Genomic DNA, 23909 nt, shown 5'->3' with positions numbered 1-23909 from the left:
CCACTAAAACCAATCAAGGTCGGTTTTATTTTCATTGGGCCTAACTCCTTAAGTCGAGCCGAAGATCTTGCAGCTGTCAATCACGTGACACAAGCTGTCGTTAGAGTTGGGTCGAAGATTGGGTCTTAAAGTCGGGTTTAAGGAATTACGACTCGAGCCGAAGCTTTTAAATCGCGGGCTCTGGTTGCAAAGATAATTGGATTTGAAAATCAAAGTTTGTGATGAGTAAGCAGTTACTTTGGAGAGGAAAACAGTGATAAAATTGTATATATTTTGACAATGTATGTAATATATTATACAACCCATTCCAATTCCTATTTTTTACTTTCTTTTTATTTTTAGACCTTTTTGCGTGTATTTGTAAATTATAGTTAGATAATGTTCAATATTCAATTTCGTTTTACGAAATATTATTGTAAAACACTAAAGTTACACAATACGCAACTTATCTTGTGAAAACTGTTCTAATATTAAAATTGCAATTTATCTTAAAGGGACTGTAAAGGAAAAATGAAAGGGGGTATAGGTTAAAACCTAATCATTTTAGGAGCTGATCGAGAGTTCTATCTGATGTTCCTGTCTCGAGAAATGGATATAAAACTGTGTCAAATTTTTACGAAAATTTTTATTTATATAAATTTTTGTATAACAATCTTAGTTCTAAACAGATCATTTTCAGCAAATACGCAACCAATTTGAAAACGACGATATCCCAGAGAAGCCTAACAAACTTAGGTTTGCTCCTATTATTATTTAAATTTAATATTTTTCATTTTATTATATATAATTGATAATATTATTTGTACGTCAGTATCAAGTGACCAGAAACTCCCACCATTGGAAGTGCAGTATACTGGTCACGAGATACAGGTGGAGACACGTGACAATAATAGACAATTATTAGTTTTCAGATAAAGAATCAAGAATTTGTTCAGTAAAAAGGTTAAGGGGCACCGTTTTAAAAGAGGTAAACAAATGATTTAAAATATTCAAGTATTTCTGGACTTGAAGATCTACTTAGATTAGCGTGCCCTGTATAATGCCTAATGGGGGTTTTGCAAGGAGCTGGATAGTTGTAGAAGTGCACTTGTTTATGAGAAATGTTAGGGAAAACATTGTATTATATTATACAACAGATATAAGAACATTTTTTATAGATACTGAATTCTTGCAGATTTTTTAATTGGAGGAGAGAGAGAATTGAATAGAATCTGGTACCAACTATTAATGTGAATTTGGTACCAACTATTGAGTTCAATCTGATACCAACTGTCGTTAAAAATCTGGTACCAAAACTTGATAAGAATCTGGTACCAATTATTGTTAAGAATCTGCCATTAAAAGGATCTAGTACCAGCAAAAGCCATTGATAAGAATCTGCTACCAACTATTGAGTTAAATCTGCTACCAACTGTTGTTAAAATCTGTTACTAACTATTAATGCGAATCTGGTACCAACTATTGATAAGAATCTGATACAAACTATTGATAATAATCTGGTACCAACTTTTGAGTATAATCTGGTACCAACTGTTGTTAAAAATCTGGTATTGTTGATAATAAACTGGTACCATCTATGGATAAGAATCTGTTACCAACTATTAATGCGAATCTGGTACCAACTATTGAGTTGAATCTGGTTTCAACTATTGATAAGAATCTGGTACCAACTATTGATAAGAATCTGATAAAAACTATTGATAATAATCTGGTACCAACTTTTGAGTATAATCTGGTACCAACTATTGTTAAAAATCTGGTATTGTTGATAATAAACTGGTACCATCTATGGATAAGAATCTGTTACCAACTATTGAAAAAAATCTGTTACCAACTGTTCAGAAGAATCTGGTACCAATTTTTAATGTGAATCTGGTTCCAACTATTGATAATAATCTGGTACCAACTATTGGAAAGAATATTGCTAAAGCTATTCATAAGAATCTGGTACCTGCCAACTATTAAGCAGATTCTGGTACCAACAATCAAGAAGATCTGATGATTAATAAATTAAACATTCCATTTTCCTCAACTTTCTAAACAATCCCTTTAAGCGTTAATAATAAAGGAGAAGAATAAATAAGAATAGAGAAGAGAATAGTTTGAGTCTCTCCCATATTAATCTGTATTATCAGGCTATATAATCAGAGCTCTGTAGGGGGGGACTATACGCTAACCATTATTACTAGAACAAGATCTTATCTTTTGATTGATAGAAATATCATGAGAAAGGGAGTGAGATATATGAATAGATAGAGGAGGATGAGGAGATGGGGGGTTTATTCAAGGGTGGAGTATTCATAAAGGATTGAATACTATATCCCCGGGGGGGGGGGGGGGGTTAACCACGTTGTTCAATGGAGGATTGTATCTAATATTATTTACCAAGTTCTCTCTACAATATGATCATATTTCTCGGATCAATATTTATCTTCTATCGTCTTTTTTTTTTCTGTGAGAAAGGTTTAAAAATAAACTTTGTTCAAGATTCCAAATAATTATTGATTTTTACGTTGAAATAGGAGTAAACCCAATTTAATGGTTTCTTCTGAATAGGAGGTTTATTCTTATACCTTTTCATTTCTCTAAAGAGGGTTTAATAATGTTTTACTTCTCTAAGGATGGTTTTATAATAATTTAATTCTCCAAGGAAGGTTTAACGACGTTATTAGGGAAGGTTTGATAAATTTTCACTTCTCCAATGAAGGTTCTATGCTATATAACTTCTTTAAGGAAGGTTTGATGATAATTTATTTTTCGGAGGAAAGTTTGATTTTATTTTAATAAGAAAGATTTAAAATTTTTTCACTCCTCTGTTTAACTACACTAAGGAAGGTTTGATAATGTTTCACTTCTCTGAAGAAGGTGTAATGCTGTTTAACTTTACTAAGGAAGGTTTGATAATCTTTCACTTCTCTGAAGAAGGTGTAATGCTATTTAAATACACCTTCATTAAGGAAGGTTTGATAATCTTTCACTTCTCTGAAGAAGGTGTAATGCTGTTTAACTTCATTAAGGAAGGTTTGATAATCTTTCACTTCTTGAAGGAAGGTTTAATTATGTTTTACTTCTCTCTAAGAGAGCATTATTTAAATATTGCCCTTTTCTGAGGAAGGTTTGAAAGTTTTCCAATCATCAAGGTCTGCGTTTACAATTTATTCAAGAAGTTTCAATTTATTCTGTTGACACAGCAACTTAGGAATTTATTTATTCTACAAGGTGTCCCCAAAAACAACCTTATTTATATTTTCCTGGGGAACATTTTTTTAATTTTAATGATTCATGAAAGACTCAGAGAAAAATAATGTAAATATTAATGTTGTGACCTGAATGAATTTTTGGAAAAACCTGTACATGAAGAGCAACCAATATTGCGGAACTTTTGAGCTAAAGCAGAATAGTCGAGCAGAGATTTGAAACAGAGATATAATACTCAGAAAGAAGGATACATGGTTTCCCATAGTTGGGAAAAAGAACTTGAAACGAGATCTGGCATTAAGAGAGAAGGATTTTTTGGGAGAAAATCTTGTATTTCTGATACCTGGAAAACTCTTTTAGGTCTCATTAAAAGAAGAAGGGATTTTATGTACTAATATTGAAGGATATCAGATATAAAGAAGGAATACTGCTGAATATGGAAGGTTTGTATATATCAAGAATACTGCTGGATATGGAAGGTTTATATATATCAAGAATACTGTTGGATATGGAAGGTTTTTATATATCAAGAATACTGTTGGATATGGAAGGTTTATGTATATCAAGAATACTGCTGGATATGGAAGGTTCATATATATCAAGAATACTTCTGAATATGGAAGGTTTATATATATTAAGAATACTGCTGGATATGGAAGGTTTATGTATATCAAGAATACTGCTGAATATGGAAGGTTTATATATATCAAGAATACTTCTGAATATGGAAGGTTTATATATATCAAGAATACTGCTGAATATGGAAGGTTTATATATATCAAGAATACTGTTGGATATGGAAGGTTTTTATATATCAAGAATACTGTTGGATATGGAAGGTTTATGTATATCAAGAATACTGCTGGATATGGAAGGTTCATATATATCAAGAATACTTCTGAATATGGAAGGTTTATATATATTAAGAATACTGCTGGATATGGAAGGTTTATATATATCAAGAATACTTCTGAATATGGAAGGTTTATATATATTAAGAATACTGCTGGATATGGAAGGTTTATATATATCAAGAATACTGCTGGATATGGAAGGTTCATATATATCAAGAATACTTCTGAATATGGAAGGTTTATATATATCAAGAATACTGCTGGATATGGAAGGTTTATGTATATCAAGAATACTGCTGAATATGGAAGGTTTATATATATCAAGAATACTTCTGAATATGGAAGGTTTATATATATCAAGAATACTGCTGAATATGGAAGGTTTATATATATCAAGAATACTGTTGGATATGGTACCCTATAAAACCTAATGGTCTAAAATTGAAGGCGACAGAATAAAGAAAAGGAAAACTAACTGAATACAATAAAATAAAAATGTATAATGGAATCCTCGCAAGAATAGAATTCAAGAAAAATATTAGACTTTCAGAATAAATTCGTCGCAGAACAGAATACTAGTAGACATGGACACAAGGACACAGTAGAATAGATACAAGAATACTAGTAGACATGGATACAAGGACACAGTAGAATAGATACAAGAATACTAGTAGACATAGATACAATGACACAGTAGAATAGATACAAGAATACTAGTAGACATGGATACAAGGACACAGTAGAATATATACAAGGATACTAGTAGACATGGATACAAGGACACAGTAGAATATATACAAGAATACTAGTAGAAATGGATACAAGGACACAGTAGAATAGATACAAGGATACTAGTAGACATGAATACAAGGATACAGTAGAAGAGATACAAGGATGTTAGTAGACATGGATACAAGGACACAGTAGAATAGACACAAGGATACAGTAAAATACTAGTAGACATGGATACAAGGACACAGTAGAATAGATACAAGATACAGTAAAATACTAGTAGACATGGATACAAGGACACAGTAGAATAGATACAAGGATACAGTAAAATACTAGTAGACATGGATACAAGGACACAGTAGAATAGATACAAGAATACTAGTAGACATGGATACAAGGACACAGATGAATAGATACAAGAATACAGTAAAATACTAGTAGACATAAATACAAGGATGCTAGTAGACATGGATATAAGGATATATTAACATAGATACTAGGATACAGTAGAATAGATACAAGGATTCAGTAAAATACTAGTATACAGTAGATACAAGGATACAGTGGATACCAGTTGACAAGGATATAGTGGTATAAATACATTTATACTAGTAGATATAGATACAAGTATACAGTAGAATACTAGTGCACAATATTAAATTGGAACAGTAGACAGAAGGTTGCAAAGATATAGTGATTAGAAAATTAGAGCTTGGGGCAAAAACACAATTTTTGTTCCTTAAAAATTGCACAACGAATCCTGAATAAATGAGAGCAATGTATTTGTCATTTTTTAAACAGAAGAACTGATTACTCGCCTCAAAATCTATTTCCCTACCCTGATACTATAAATAATAAAAAAATAGAAATATAAAGAATGTGGAGAGTAATCTGTTTATTTAACTCATTGCTATCAATTGAAAAAAACTTTGTAAAATCGTAATCATGGGGAATTGAGCAACCCAGGTTGTAAATTGAAAAGAAAAAGTAATTTTCTTGTAAAAATGATTAAAATGTTTGTGTTTGTGCAGAGCAAAGAGAAAAGAAGTGTTTGATCTTTGCTTTCAACTTTTATCTCTTAAAATATTTTTTTATTGTCAAAGCAGCAAGATATTCAAAATTATCGATTTATCATGAATTATTTTGTTCTCAACTGTTCCACTTGTCTCAATCTCGTAATTTAGTTAATTTTAGTTCAATTCGTTTTACATTAATGACGAGAAAAGAATTCAATCGGTTTAGCCGTTTTAATATATTTTAATACAAAGAGGAACGGCAAAGAGACCTACTTGCTCATTTTTTATATGATTTATCTTTTCTACATCAGTAAAAATATAATTATACTTCTTGATCGCGAAAAATAAACGGGGTTATAGGCTTACGACGATAAATAATCGATTTGATCGCTACTAATCTTACTTCTATCTGTTGCGTATATAAGGAGAAAATTGTTAAAAACGACTTAAACTCAAGAACGTAGCGTCGCATACAAATTTAGAAAGTTGCAATATACGACTTAGATCGAAAAAAAAATCAATTTAATTTTAAACAAATCATTCATAAATTACAACCTATTGTCATCGATTAATATTTCATAATATTTTTTATTCGTTTTGTATACAATTTTCTCCTTATAGACGCAACAGATAGATGTATGATTAGTAGCAACAATAGCGATTATTTTTCGCCGTAAGCCTATAACCCCGTTAATTTTTCGCTAACATAGACCATGTGAAGTCACGAAAAAATGTGCGCCATTGCCAAATCGATTTTTGAAACAAAAAAAATCAATTTTTCACTATGTTTCCCATGGGTTCCCTCAAAAAATTAAGCCAATTTGGTCAAGCCGGTTGGCCAGCTAGCTATATAAATATACAAACAAATATATATACAATGAGCAAAGAGCTTTATAATATAGATATAGATATAGATATATTTAAATCAAAGATTGAATTATGATTTCCTTGCAATCACTTAAACTGTTAATCCTTCCATCTCTGTTTTATATAGATCAGTATCTGTCAATCATATCTCTTCTTCTCCTCCTCTCCAATCGGAAATATATTAATATCAAATATATTATCTATATTCTTTATTTAGAACTACAGGGTGGCGGGGTGTTTTCTAAACTTTAATTACTATTAATGTAAAGTACTTTGCTGGCCAATGTTCCGTTAACAAACAGCAGTTTTTGAAAATTCCATTAACCGTTAACGGAAAATCAACGGTGTGTTCCGTTTGTGAGTTGAGGAAAGAACAACACAATTTATTTTAAATCGTTAAAGAACGAGCTGAACCGTTCGTGAAAAAAATCGGATTCATTAAAAAACGCGAACGTAAACGACGTTAGAAAATCAAGATCGTTAACGAACGGTAAGTTCATAAACAGACGAGAAAAACCGTTAACTAAATGAAATCCGTTGGTTTTGGTTTATTTAGTTTTATGTCCCAGTTTACTCAATTTACTCAGTTTACTTTCCTTGAAATTGTCAATTTTCTTCCAAATGGTCATTTAGTGGGTTTGTGTTAGTAATTTGTACGCTAGGTAAATATTGGTTTTAAGCCCCTGCCCCTCCCTCCACCTGTAACCCCACCCCTCCCCTATTTTCCTCTGTACCCAATACCCTTTCTAAGGGTAAGTAAAATTTTGCCTAGTACACTTTCGCCTCATCCATTCTCTTTACAACAGCCATCCCTTCCCCTCCCTACCACCCCTTCTTTCCCCTATTCTTCTCCCTCTTTTCTTAAAGAAACAAAATCAAGGTTATAATGCAAGGAAAGGTATTTCAGAGGTGTACGCATCTTTTGAACTGCAGTGTACAGTGCAGTACAGTGCAGTACAGTGACATGAGATCCATCTTTCACAATAAAATATCAGTGAAATATCCTGGTCATAGGAAACTATTATGTGAATTATTAAAATTATCAAAATAAAATGCTATTAACCTCCTCGGATACTAAACGAACTCTGATGCATCTATTCTTGTATTACAAATTCCGCCCAGAGAGAACTGGTTTCAATATGTACGCAGAGTATACGCAACTTCAATTAACTTTCCTTGCATTAAAACCTTGAACAAAATGATCAGATTATGGATTATTGTATTCTTAATAAAAAAGATACTGAAACCTGAAATATACTATTCAAATGTTGTTCGTACTGACAACCGTGATATATTGATGTCCAGCGTGCATGTATCATATGTAGAGAGGGATTAGTTCCAGACCTTTTCTGCAGTTCCTTTTTGGTGACTTTTTTTCTTTAATATTAAAGTATTATTCAATTGTTTTAAATTACATTTAAAATTCCGGAGATACTCAGCTCCTGTATAGTTTCGGATGATACAGAGTGGTTTATATGAAAATAATTTATAGGTAAAGTCTATTATCTAAAACCACTCATTAATATTGTCCTCATCAAAAATGGACGGACCCTTGAAAACTTGGCGAGGCTAAGAAGGAATGTTTCTTCTTTAAGATTGATTATTTAAAAAGACACGTGTGAAATTATGTTTAAAAAAAATGTTAGAGTAACGACGATATCTTTTACATTTTTGATCAGATAATTGTTAAAAGGGTATCTGGTATGCCTCTCTTGGAATTATATTTACAGTCCCTTTAAACTAAATAGTCCACCAATCTTTTCAGATAAAAAGCCAAATTGTAGTGGTATAAAGACGGGTTGAGTTTAAGGCAGTGTGTATCTGTATACAGGGATTAGTATGGAGGGATGAGGACGGAAGAGTTTAGATGGGTTTAAGGATTAGTGTCCAGGTACTCAGGTTTAGTAGGAGGATTAGAATAGTTTACTCCTGAGTATCCAATCCTAGGAGTATACAGGGATATATTATACCTAGAGATATTCATTGGTTTAGTAGGAGGATTAGAATAGTTTACCCCAAAGTATCCAATCCTAGGAGTATACAGGGATATATTATACCTAGAGATATTCATTGATTTAGTAGGAGGATTAGCTAACAGTTTACTCCAGATTATCCAATCATAGGAGTATACACTAGTATACAGGGATATATTATGCCTAGAGATATTAAGAAATTAGTCACAATGTACTATTATCAATGTAATTTGACTTGTTTCTGTAATACAAAAGATGTATTCCAATTCCAATGTACTAGTATTTATCATACCATCTTCTGCAGCATTTATATATTGCGAAATGAAGTTTTGTTTTATATCTTATGAGTTAATTTGATAAAAAAATCTCTTTACAAAAGTACTAAATATACTCCTAAATCCATCCTAGGAATTCTGCATCAAGGTAAATATAAATAGAAAGGAGTGTCGTCAAAAATAAAATAACTTAAATAAAATTAATTTTTAATATAAAAAATTTAAACAAACTAATTCAATTTCAAAAAGTTTAGAATAAAATCAAAATATTTTCAATGTAGTTGCAGGTTATAGTCCCATAATACTTTGATATTTTTATTTAACGATATTTAAAAAGATATAAAATTAGAATTTAATTTGAGAACATCATTCAGGTTTTAGTAAAAATTCAAATATTCTGCTAAAACGTGAACGTGTCTTCTCAGCTTTTGAAAAGATGGAGCCAATTTTAATCAACGCCTAAACCCATCTATCATTGGATGTAACTCCATACTTCCCAGAGACAATTTCATTGAAAGATAAGTTCTTTCTCCTCTGATTATAACATTAACTAACTAAAATTCATTGAGTCAAAAGATCAAAACTTTTAATGGGAGTATTAGTAATCTTGAATATTTGATCTCGATACCCAATGTGGGTATATATCTCTCCACATGTGGATGTATATCTGACATGGTTAAAAATATCTCTCCACATGTGGATGTATATCTGACATGGTTAAAAATATCTCTCCACATGTGGATGTATATCTGACATGGTTAAAAATATCTCTCCACATGTGGATGTATATCTGACATGGTTAAAAATATCTCTCCACATGTGGATGTATATCTGACAAGGTTAAAAATATCTCTCCACATGTGGATGTATATCTGACAAGGTTAAAATATATCTCCTTATGTGGATGTATATCTGACAAGGTTAGAAATATCTCTCCAATTGTGGATGTATATTTGACAAGACTAAGAATATCTCTCCACATGTGGATGAATATCTGACAAGATAAAACTATCTCTCCACATGTGGATATATATCTGTATATCTGACAAGATAAAAAATATCTCTCCACATGTGGATGTATATCTGTATATCTGACAAGATAAAAAATATCTCTCCACATGTGGATGCATTGTTTGTTGACAATAGTAAGGGTTTGTGTAAACAAAGTGTAAACATTAAAGCTTAGTGTGCATAAAGAAGGCAGAAGAGGTTTTTAGATTTAAGATTTTGCAAGGACCGCATGCCAATGTGTAATGCTTGTAATATGTGACACTGCATAGAGCACAAATATAAAACCATTCAATGCAAACAGTTTAAACTTTTTGCGACAAAGTCAACATTCAAGTTTCAAGCCTAGAAATACTAGGGAGTGGATACAGATAGATTAGTAGTTAGATACTAGTTCGCAAGTCTAAAATAATTTTACATGTTAGAAATCAAAAACAAATAATTTTAATGTTAACCTTGTTAAAGAAATTGAGTCTTTGCCACAAAATCAAATTTTTTATTTTCTATAGCTTTGCAACCTGATAGAGTAAACCTTTAATATTCATAGTTTGAACATGTAAGATCTACGACATTGGGTTGCAAAGATTGTAGTGATTATTTTATTGTGTGGCCAGCCTAAACCAAACCATAAAGCTAATATACGGGCTTCCTTATATTTATGAGGTACACGTTTAAAAATTGTTTAAGTTTTGAAGTTTATTTTCCAAAAAATTTTAAGTCGTTTTATCCTGAAATTTATTGTGACCCCCTGTAGTTAATTTATAATCTAAGTTCCTTGTTTAATTCTAGTTTCTCTTCTTAAAATTAAATCCTAGTTAAGAAGAGTTTATTAGACAGCCTTGTTACTCACACAATGCGGGTTTAAAGTTTAACCTTTCTCAGTTAAACCTCTCTCCTTCTTCTTCTTCTTATTTATCCTTTCAGAGAAACCGTTAAACCTAATCAAACGTACAATAACATTATATTTTTCCTAAACAAAATTAAAACCAAAATTTTACGGCATAGAATTGAAGTTTAAATTTACAGTAGAGATATTTTATGTTAGATAAGATATAGTTTATTACTAAAAATACACATACAAGGTATAATGTTACAGGCAAAAAATCTGTAACTATTTTTATATTGTTTACTACATTTATGTAATTCTAGCAATTAGGTGGAGATTAGCCATTTGCTGTTTTGGGTATTATCCCCACCTAATTAATATTAAAACGTTTACAATATGATGAATATTACTAGGTTTTGAAAGTTTACAATAAGTCAGGGATTACTAGTTAAATTTAGAGAGACCGAGGTGCAGCATAACAAAATAATTAAATTTTCAGTTTTAAGTTTAGTACGTTTAACAGAATAAGATTAAGCATCTACAAAGTTTTATATTCATTTTTTGCAACTTTTTTTGTTACTATTAATTTCTAGAGTAGCATACACAATTCACAATGGCACCCTTGAAACCTATATATGAGAAGAAGTAGTTGTGTTTCTATCTTTAAACGTGTTAAAATCTTACATTGTAACGGATATATAAATACGCAAGTCATTTTAAGAGAGAAACCACACTTGAAAATTATTAATTTTGAGCCGGAAAATCAAGGATATTTCTGGGTTTAAAAGACATTGTTGAGAATCGTACATGCCACTCTAAAAATTAAGAGTCACTTAAAATTGAATTTAAAAATATTTTGATCCAGCCAAAAAAACCTTATTTCGGAGATTTCTGTTTAATCATCCTTTTCAGACTACCACGGTTTTCATCCAAACTTAGGTTTTCAAAACAACCCAAGAATGATGTTTTTCCGGTTAGATCTGTAGATAGAAAAATATAGAAGTTGAGAAAACATGATCCTATTCATCTAATTGTTTAGAGCAACCATTTTAACAATGTGATTTCATTGAAACCAAATAAAAAGTGTAATTTACTAAAACCAAATTTAAATGTGATTTTATTAAAACCAAATAAAAATATTGTTCTTTTCAGACAATTTTAATGTTTTCTCTTCTTACTAAATTACTTTAAATTTTTGAATATTCTAAAGGAACTGAGTTTTTGCCACAAACTCAAATTTTCTAATCTCTTTATCTCTGCGACCGGAAGGTGTAACCCTTTGATATTTTAAACTTTTATTATTTGATTTAACATAATTCATAGTTTGAAATATCTAAGATCTATGACATTGTAAGAAAAAGATATAAGGATTAGAAAATCAGAGTTTGTGGTGAATACTCAAATCCTTTATTGAAACAAACTTAAAATTGTTTCAAATCTGTTTTGCTAAAGCAAAACTTTTGTTGAAACTATTTCTCCGAAAAACTTGATTAATTTCTCACAGAAAATTAACATTTCTCTTTAATTACTCAATTCTTTTGCCCATTCCAAACAGAGTTTCCCACAAAAAATGAGACTTGAATGACGACCTGAAACTTTTTAAATCTGCCGATCTGGAGTTTTGTTTTTCATCTTTTTCCCTAAATAAAGTTTTTAATCGTCTACTAAATAATTTGATAAAGAAAGAAATAAGTTTATAGTTGCAGAAACTGAGAATGAAAAATGACAGAATGATTTCCGTACAGTCGTCACTGAAGTCTCATCCTTTGTGGGTAACCCTGTTACTCCTAAAATATAGAGGGAGCCAATACTAAAACTGTGGAAAATGAAGGAAATAAAGCATATCTCCAAGAACTGTTCTTTAGACAAGTAAATATTGGAAGTGTAAAAACCAAGTTAAAGAATGGTTTCCTGGGATGAATGGGAGTTATGGTTTGGAATGGTTTGGCAAGGTTCTACTCCGGGCTTTTCTTTGGACTGGAGGAACCTCCAATACTTGATGGATGTAGGGTTAGGTTAAGACAAAAGAGGGATAATTTAGTTGTTTCTTTCTTATTCTTTCAATTCGTTCTCACAAATATTTAACTTCCTATCCTTTCTAACATATTTACTCCCACTATTGTTCTTAACACCTCCTCCTCCTAGTCTCTTAGGTACTATTTAATTTATATTAAGCACTTTTTTATTTATCCGTACTCAAGGTTTTCTACTCCCTCTATTCGCTAGTTATACTCATATTTCAGTCCCTCTTTTCTTCAGCTCTAAACCTACTCTTCACTCCCTGTATACTCCAGCTCTAAACCTACTCTTTACTCCCTGTATACTCCAGGTCTAAACCTTCTCTTTAATCTCTGCATACTACAGCTCTAAACCTACTCTTTATTCCCTGTATACTCCAGCTTTAAACCTGCTCTTTACTCCCTGTATACTTTAGCTCTAAACCTACTCTTTACTCTCTGTATGCTCCAGCTCTAAACTTACTCTTTGCTCCCTGTATACTCCAGCTCTAAACCTACTCTTTACTCCCTGTATACTCCAGGTCTAAACCTTCTCTTTAATCTCTGTATACTACAGCTCTAAACCTACTCTTTATTCCCTGTATACTCCAGCTTTAAACCTGCTCTTTACTCCCTGTATACTTTAGCTCTAAACCTACTCTTTACTCCCTGTATACTCCAGCTCTAAACCTACTCTTTACTCCCTGTATACTCCAGGTCTAAACCTTCTCTTTAATCTCAGTATACTACAGCTCTAAACCTACTCTTAATTCCCTGTATACTCCAGCTTTAAACCTGCTCTTTACTCCCTGTATACTTTAGCTCACCTACTCTTTACTCCCTGTATACTCCAGCTCTAAACCTACTCTTTACTCCCTGTATACTCCAGGTCTAAACCTTCTCTTTAATCTCTGTATACTCCAGCTCTAAACCTACTCTTCACTCTCTGTATACTCCAGCTCTAAACCTACTCTTCACTCTCCGAATACTCCAGCTCTAAACCTAATAATTTTCTTTAATGTAAAAATGAAAACTCGCTCCCGTGTATGTTTATGTGAAAGCATACACACTGTTAATTGTAGAATTTTCCAATAAGAGATAACACGCACTGTGTTTGTAGTATCTCCCAGTCAGATTTCATAAAAGTATGCTATCCTTTAATATATAATGTAGTTTTTTCTCTCGAACTGCTGCTTTACCAATACTTGAATATAAATTTACCAGCAATCCAGACATGAAAAAACGAAAATAAATGTATCTGTTAAAATTAAATTTCGCACTTATTTGATTTATAATTTAATGTACATGAAAATATCGTAAGAAAGTTTTGTGTTAAATCCATATTAACAATCTTGTAAACTATAATGATACGTAAATAAATATCTAGATTTTAAAAAAAATCTCTGTATACTCCAGCTCTAAACCTACTCTTTACTCCCTGTATACTCCAGCTCTAAACCTACGCTTTACTTCCTCTATACTCCAGCTCTAAACCTACTCTTTAGTCCCTGTGTACTCCAGGTCTAAACCTACTCTTTAATCTCTGTATACTCCAGCTCTAAACCTACTCTTTACTCCCTGTATACTCCAGGTCTAAACCTACTCTTTAATCTCTGTATACTCCAGCTCTAAACCTACTCTTCACTCTCTGTATACTCCAGCTCTAAACCTACTCTTCACTCTCTGTATACTCCAGCTCTAAATCTACTTTTTTCTCCCTGAATAGTCTAGCTCTTTACTCCCTGTATACTCCAGCTATAAACCTACTTTTCATGTGTATTTATTAACTCCCACTGTATATTGCGCGCTATACTCCCTTTGTACTTCACTATTTTATTCTATTCATATATATACTCTCCCAGGTACTACATTTTTATTTCATTTGTACTTCAGCTTTTTTACCGAAGGAATTGTCACAAACTCAAATTTTTTAACCTCTATATCTTTGCAACATGATGGTGTAAACCATTGATATTTCAAACTTAGATTATTTGATCTAACAGAATTTATATTTTGACAAATATAAGTTCTACGGCTTTGGTTTTAAAAGAAATAGGTATGAGAAAATCAGAGTTTGTAGCAAAACTAAATTCCTTTAAACATCATATTTGAATGAAATCCAGATGGTTACTATCCCATATGTTTAATGCATATACACATATTCTCTGCATTTCCATTTGGTATATGAAATTCCTTTACAGAATACCTGTGAAATATGGATAATCTATATATATGTCCTTTTCTGTAATACAAATCAATGAAACCTTGGCTCTAGGCTATATTTTACCAGTGTTTCCTCCTCCCTCGACACTTTATTTATCAGAAACTATACAACTTTATTCAGGAAATATAGATTCAGAGAAAACTCTTATTTCTTCTATTTTCTCCACGTTTCCGGACTGTTTGCTTATGCAAAAAGTGGAAGGAGTGGGAAAAATACTGTCTTACATTCTTTTCTTTTATCATTTTCTCCGATTCGCCTGAGGGGTCTTAATATCTTATAATTAAAAAATATCCGGCCGATATTAAGTTTTAGTAGTTGTCAAAAGATTAGTTTTAGGATCTGTCCTCTCTCTCCAACTTTAAAAGTTTTTAAGCCCAACTACACTTTCTAGATTCTCCTTCCCATCCGAACTACACTTTCTAGAATCTCATTCCCTGCACGTTCATCTTCTCCTAGATCCTGCTTTCCCCCTTTCCTCATATATACCCTTTTCTACTTCCATCTTCTCCTAGATCCTGCTTCCCCCCTTCCCCCATATATACCCTTTTCTACTTCCATCTTCTCCTAGATCCTCCCCCGTCCCTCCTTTCTTCACCCACTTCCTCTATCCTTTCCTCACCTCCCCCCCCTCCAACCTTCTCTCATTCTCCCTCTCCTGTTGATATATTGGGGTTGGATACATATTGAGGTTTTACAGTTTCCGACTAATGGGTGTATGAATTAATTATGGGATTCACTCTATCCAACATTTATCTATCTTTCTATCTACCCTTCTATCTATCTATCTATCTATCTATCTATTTTACTTTAGTTTCAGTATAGATCATTTCAATTTACTTTAGTTTCACTAGATCAGTTCAATTTACTTTAGTTTCACTTGATCTGTTCAATTTACTTTAGTTTCACTTGATCTGTTTATTTACTTTAGTTTCACTTGATCAGTTCAATTTACTTTAGTTTCACTTGATCTGTTTATTTACTTTAGTTTCACTTGATCTGTTTATTTACTTTAGTTTCACTTGATCTGTTAAAATAATTGTAAATTACAAAATCCGTTGCAATATCTCAGGTTTAAAGAAATATAAAAGACGACACTCATCCAACAAACATTCATATGTATTTTGTGTGTGGTCTGTGTCCAGTTCTATGTTTTCATCTTTAATCATGATAAGAAAACTTTAATGGACTTTTATATTAAATATAAAATAATTATAAACTTTTCTTTATTTCATCTTCATTTTAAACTTTACAACTAAAGCCCTTCGGAAAAGAATCCATGTATAAAAACTATGATTGAAGTAATATTACAGTATTTTTTGGTTTGTGAATGAATATCAAATAATACTTTTTGTTGCAAATCTTCAAATATTCTGCCTGAAAAACTTTGCACACCTAATATTTCACATCCCGACAAAGTTACTATATCGCCCTACACCAAAGTACTTTATTCAACCTGCTATTAAATATGTTGATTAAAATTTTTGTTTGTTTTCAATCAAACAAACGAGAAAAGTAAAAGTCCCAGTAAAACTACTTTAGGGGTGAACATACTTATATTTTGATATCAAACAAACTCCCGGGAAAAAGTTTGTCACACTTATTAATATCCATGACAATGAAATACATAAATAATTTTTTTAAGAGAAGAAATGATTTTTTATCTTCATAATACTGATACATTTTAAAAGTTTTACTTTGTTCATGGGAGTGTTACGAAAAACTATCGGTAACCAGTACGGAAGTGTTACGAAAAACGAAAGGTTGATACCTATTCACTGGATCGGTAACCGGTAACTAGTTTAAGGGAGTGTTACGAAAAACGAAATCAAAGCCCAAGTCGTTGCGACACTTCAAAGTCGACCCTGTCTTAAAAAAGCAGGCTGAATATATATGGTACTGTCGTTTAAATCTCTAAGTGACCTTTTAATTTACAACAGTACACTTTAAACCTTTAACAAATCATTAAATTGTAAAAGATGAAGTCGACATTTTTTTTACTTAAAAAGTGTTTAATTTTGAACATTGCCTCCATCTTTTCTGAAGCCAAAATGCGAAAATTGATTTTTAAAGAAACCGCAAACTAAAATGCCATGCATCCTTGATGAGACAAAGGTTTAAATGTAGATGGATAGATAGATAAATTTTATTGATAAAATACATGTATATGTGTACAGAACGAGTTTACAATTACAAATTGATGATTATATTAACAGTACAACTATAAAGCAATTAGGTGGAAAATAGCTCTTGGCTGTTTTGATTATTTTTTTCCACCTAACTTTGATATTGATAACAAAACATTTCAATTAAATAAATTAAAGGAGAACTATAAGAGAAATATTTTTACATTAATTAGAATAACTAGAGTTTAAAGTAATTTTCTGACATGTACACAACAAATATCAAAGCATATTAAAACATTTCTAATCAGTTTTATATGAATAGCAGTTCGGTTTGTAACACATTGTAATGTAATTTTCAAAATGAGAATTTAGAGAGTTGCTTCTTTTTAGGTCAAGAGGTTGATAAGTCAAGAGGTTGATAAGTTGAAGAAATGTTTTCATTTTCTTAAATTCTTTAAGGGAAGGATGGAATGGGGGGATGGATGGATAGAGGGTTGGGGATAATATATTGGGGAGTAGGATGAATGGAGAGAGTTATAGGATACATAGAGGGTGTATGTAGGATGCATGGAGGGGGTAGGATAAATGGATGGAGTATGTAGGATACATGGAGAGGGTAGGATGCATGGAGAGGGTAGGACGCATGGAGGGAGTAGGGTGCATGAAACACTGCAAACTAACCAGGAGGATAAGGTCAAATTAAATATTCATTACTGTTACGACTTTGTGACCCCGTTGCTCGTCAATGTCTAATTTTACGCATAAGTCTAAAAAAGGCAAATTTATTCAGTTACATCTTATAAATTCAAAATTTTTTTGTTTCTCTCAATATCTCTGACATAGAAGGATTTATGATAAAAAAGCATATACGATTTCAATATTATGTGCATTTTACTTTAGTTTTGACGTGGAAAAGGATGAAAAGGGTAGGTTACATGGAAGGGGTAGGATGCATAGAGAGGGTTGGATATATACAGAGTGTAAGATACATGGAATAGGTAGGATACATTGGAGGGTTTATGTAGGATGCATGGAGAGGGTAGGATACATGGAGGGTGTATGTAGGATGTATGGAGAGGGTAGGATACGTGGAGGGTGTATGTAGGATACATGGAGAGGGTAGGACGCATGGAGGGAGTAGGGTGCATGAAAAGGATGAAAAGAGTAGGTTACATGGAAGGGGTAGGATGCATAGAGAGGATAGGATATATACAGAGTGTAGGATACATGGAATGGGTAGGATGCAAAGAGGGTGTAAGAGACATGGAGGTTGTAGGATACATGGAGGTTGTAGGATATACAGAGTGTGATGGATATACAGAGTGTGTATGATATAGAGTGTGTAGGATATACAGAGAGTTTAGAAAACATGAGAGGGTAGGATACATGGAGGGAGTAGGATGCATGGAGTAGGTAGGTACATTGAAGAGACCCACACCATATATTTTCAATTAAATGAACTTTTAGAATGATTACTTGAAACTTAAATGTTTTGAACGCATTTACTAGAAAATCATTTGTATTTATTTCACTGAATATTTGAAAAGAATCAACTGGACGTCCTTTGATATTTTTTAGAAATATTTTACCGAGCAATCAAACTTTCCTACTTTAAATATAGATCTCACAAAACTGTTGTCCAAAAGAACAATTTGCTGAAGCTATGTTAATGTCCCATTCTTTATTTAGTTAAGTATAAATATTATTCTTCAAAATACCCACAAAATAATAAGAATTACAAGTTTGCCGCAAGTTCAAATTAATTATTTGTGCATTTACTGAATTTTTTTGTGCAAATGTATTTTTTTTGCAAATATTTATAACTATTCTAATTACATAATTTATAACTATTCAGTTCTATAAAACTAATTTTTTAATCGCCTTTTCACCAACATTACCGACCTATGATTCCCCCAACGGAAGGACGTTAAATTACTTAACGTCCCTTGAGACAACTAAGTAAAATAATCAGCAACCACCATGCGAAGTTTTCGTAAAAAAATTCGTACATTTTAATCTCACAAGACGATAGAATTTTGTACAACTACTTTTCCGAGAAATTAAATATTTACTTTAACCACGGGTTCCCTCGATTAATTTTAACAAAAACAAAATGTACAGTAAAAGGAGTTGATTCTTTGCCACAAACTCTGATTTTCTAATCCCTATATCTTTGTAACCCAATGTCGTAAACCTTTGATATTTCAAACTTATGTTATTTGATCTTACAGAAGTCATAGTTTGAAATATCAAAGGTCTACGACATTGGAATCCAAAAATATAGGGATTAGAAAATCAGAGTTTGTTGAAAAGATTCAATTCCTTTCCTTCCTGTTATGTAGTTGAACAAATAATTATAGATTCTAAATAGAAAATTATTTTAGAAGTTAAAATAATAATATATATGACGGATTTATTTAGAAGAAATGTTTTCATTTTCTTAAATTCTTTAAGATGGAAAAACAACAAACTTTTGATGAAGGCATAGAAGGAGTTTCTTGAAATAATCATAAATAGAATAAGAATAGAATAAGAATAGAATAAGAATAGAATAAGAATAGAATAAGAATAGAATAAGAATAGAATAAAAATAGAATAAGAATAGAATAAGAATAGGATAAGAATAGAATTAGAATAGAATAAGAATAGAATAAGAATAGAATAAAAATAGAATAAAAATAGAATAAGAATAGAATAAGAATAGAATAAGAATAGAATAAGAATAGAATAAGAATAGAATAAGAATAGAATAACAGAAAGGTCAGAATGAGTCGTAAATTTTTTTATGTTTTGGGACATCCTGAAAATATTAAAACATATTCTATCTGATTAGATCAGAGCAATTCATACTTTTTGATTTAATTAATTAATTTGGTAGTTACACGGGCTTCAAATATTTAATTATAAATTAATATATAGATATATAATTAATCTAGTCAAGTGGAAAAATGTCACAAGGTTTTCAAATTTAAAAAAAGTTAAATATTTACATTTGTATTATGTATTTAATCATTTGACAATGAATCAATGTCATGTTGACAAAAAAAATTAGTGATCAAAGGAACTGATTACTTGCCTCAAAATCTATTTTTTCAATCCTTGTTTCTTTGTAGAATTAACTTTAAAATTTCAAACTATAAAATCCAGAAGATAAAGTATTCAAAGTTAACACAAATAAAGGACTGAATTTATAGAATTTGAGCTAGGTCTAGAGACGGTTCAACCACGTATCTTGAATCGATGATTCAGGATTTGTCAATGTTTAACAGATATAATCTCCACGGCAGTAGGAAGTTCAGCGACGGCAGGAAGTTCAGCAACGGTAGGTAGTTCAGCTACGGTAGGAAGTTCAGCGACAGTAGGTAGTTCAGCGACGGTAGGTAGTTCAGCGACGGTAAGTAGTTCAGCGACGGTAGGTAGTTCATCGACGGTAGGTATTTCATCAACGGTAGGTAGTTTAGCAAAGGTAGGTAGTTTAGCAACGGTAGGTAGTTTAGCAAAGGTAGGTAGAGTTCAGCGACGGTAGATAGTTCAGCGACGGTAGGTAGTTCATCGATGGTGGGAAGTTCAGCAACGGTAGGTAGTTCAGCGACGGTAGGTAGTTCATCGACGGTGGAAAGTTCAGCGACGGTAGGTAGTTCATCGATGGTAGGTAGTTCAGCGACGGTATGTAGTTCAGCGATGGTAGGTAGTTCATCGACGGTAGATAGTTCATCGCCGGGAGGTAGTTCGGCGACGGTGGGTAGTTCAGCGACGGAATGTCCCCCTCCTCCCCTCCTTCATATATTATCCAACCTAACACATATGTTCCAACACCTTGAGCTAGCTCCTCCCTAATGTATTCACAGGAGGGGTAGATTAATGTAAGGATTGGATACACAATTAAACACAAAACTTGTCTCACTTTCAAAATCTATTACAAGATATGATACAGTGGTAGCCAGAAAACAGTGAAATTATTTATCGTCATCTTCATCTTTTTTATGAAAAATTCTCAAAGGGTTTTGAAAGAAATAGAGACTTTCCCACAAACTCAAATTTTCTAATCCTTATAACTTTTCAACCTGATGGTGTAAACCTATTATCCTTCAAACTTATTATTATTTAATCTAACAGAAATAATAGTTTTTAATATCTAAGGTCTACGACATAGGGTTGTAAAGATAGAAGGGTTAGAAAATCAAAGTTTGTGTCTATGGTTCAATACCTTTGTAGAAATTGTTTTAACCATGATAAGTTGCGAAAATGATCATTTTGTATTTATAAATTAGTTACAAATTGCAAACAGTGACATTTTATAATTAAATGGAATATTTTGAATTAAAGGATTTGATATTATCTCACCAAACCATTTCAAGATCTAATTTATTAATACAAACCAATATAAACATCTAACCAAACCATTTCAAGATCTAATGTATCAATACAAACCAATATAAACATCTAACCAAACCATTTCAAGATCTAATGTATTAATACAAACCAATATAAACATCTAACCAAACGAGCACTTTTTGAACCCAAGTCTGTGCTGTTGTTAGAACAGTCATAGAGTTCTAAAATATTTTTTGTTGTACTTTTTCATAATTAACATGTAGGCTAAAAAGTACAAAAATCAAAAATATGAAAAGTAATTAAATTAGGCTTTTAAATTTTTCCGAAATCGAATAAATTTTTGGTGACCCCCCCCCCCCCTCATCAAATTAATTATTTAATACTGATCTACATAATTGCACTAAAACAAACAAGCTGTAATTATGTACAATTAAATCTATTTTAAAACATCAACACCAGGCTTCAACACTTGACAAGTCACACTGTATAGACACATTAGTGACATTATTACACATATGTTTTTTTCAGATTATAATTTCCAACAAGATACTTGTCAAACTAAAAATAAAATTACAGAATATTTAATGTTTATGAATAAAGTGCAATAAAACTAAAATTAATTAAATTTTAGAACAATATAATAAAGTAATGGACCCGTTTTATGACGTTTATACACTGTTTTACAATTTACTTGATGTACATTTTAAATTGTATTTTCTAAATGATATATATATATATATAGCTATATTTGTAAACTCTAGATAATGTGCACTATACATAATACAAAACATGCATATAAAATGTACTATATATACGCGCGCACATCAATGTATGCATGAATATATAATGTACAATTTACAATGTACATAGAAGTATCAACTAAAACCCACTATTTCTTTGGTCATTGTACTGCAGATTACTGCAATGCGCACCGAAAGATTTGTTTAGGGTTTAGATTTTATATGAATCCAATCGTTTTTTTCTGTTGAACCAGTACACGGATCTACCGGTCTAGATACTCATTTACTTTCACCAGCCTATCCAGTGTAATCTGTCGAACCAGTACACGGATCTACCAGTCAAGATACTAATTTACTTGCTCCAGCCTATCCAGTGTAATCTGTCGAACCAGTACACGGATCTACCAGTCAAGATACTAATTTACTTGCTCCAGCCTATCCAGTGTAATCTGTCGAACCAGTACACGGATCTACCGTTCTAGATACCCATTTAGTTGCACCAGCCTATCTAATGTAATCAGTCGAACCAGTTCACGGATCTACCGGTCTAGATACCCATTTACTTGCACCAGCCTATCTAGTGTAATCTGTCGAACCAGTACACGGATCTACTGGTCTAGATACTTGCACAAGCCTATCTAGTGTAATTTGTCGAACCAGTACACGAATCTACCAGTCTAGATACTCATTTACTTGCTCCAGCCTATATATTGTAATCTGTTGAACCAGTACACGGATCTACCAGTCTAGATACCCATTTACTTGCACCAGCCTATCTAGTGTAATCTGTCGAACCAATACACGGATCTACCGATCTAGATACTTGTACCAGCCTATCTGTACCCAGTGCGTTTCATCAACAACTGTAGACTGTCTAAATACATGTGATTAATTCTGGAAAATGGAGAAAATGTAAAAAGTTTAGCTTTGTAAAATTTAATTTTGTGTACAGCTGAAAACGGTTTTAATAAAAAAAAATAACAATTGGAATCCTAAATTTCCGGTTATCAAACTGCAAATAAAATATTTCTTAAAAGATCACAAGTTTGTCTAATATCAAAAGAACAATAGGCAAAAGAAGGCAGATAAATAGTTCATAAACAAAATGTATAAGGGCAAGCAAGGGAATATAATGAATGCTGCAGTTTTTCCACAAATTTTACACACTGCGCATTTTCGATTAAACAGATTATGCATTCTATAATATACAGTATTATAACAACAACCTACACATCTCACGGTAAACCAGAGGTCCTGGTTAAATGTCCAACATGAGTCTAAGCTCTAAACCCCATTTTTGCTCTAAAGATGTAGATTTGCTATGAAATATTTTTTGTTTGGCAACGCAGAATTTTAAGTATTTGTATAATGTCGCGTCTTTGACGAATTTTGAATGAGAGATAAAAATAGTCCGTTACAAACAGGATACATTTCGTTGTAGTTAGTTTTACGTAATCTCAAGAATGTATATTTTATTCTCCGAAAAACAAGAATCAATGTAAATTTAAACCCTGGCCCTGGTTCATTCAAAAATAAAAAGGTGAGTTTAACGTTGGCTCAGATAAATAGAAAATCATCTAAACCCTGTGGGATCTTTTCATTCAACTAAACATACGATGAAATGAGTTATTACCACAAACTCAAATCTTATATTTCCTATATCTTTTCAGCCTGATGGTGTAAACCTTTGATATTTAAAACTTAGGCCATTTGAAGTATTAAAGGTTTCTACATCTTTGGG

Source organism: Eurytemora carolleeae, unplaced genomic scaffold (assembly GCF_000591075.1).
Source record: "Eurytemora carolleeae unplaced genomic scaffold, Eaff_2.0 scaffold547, whole genome shotgun sequence".
NCBI lineage: Eukaryota > Metazoa > Arthropoda > Copepoda > Calanoida > Temoridae > Eurytemora > Eurytemora carolleeae.
This window is presented reverse-complemented; position numbering follows the sequence as displayed.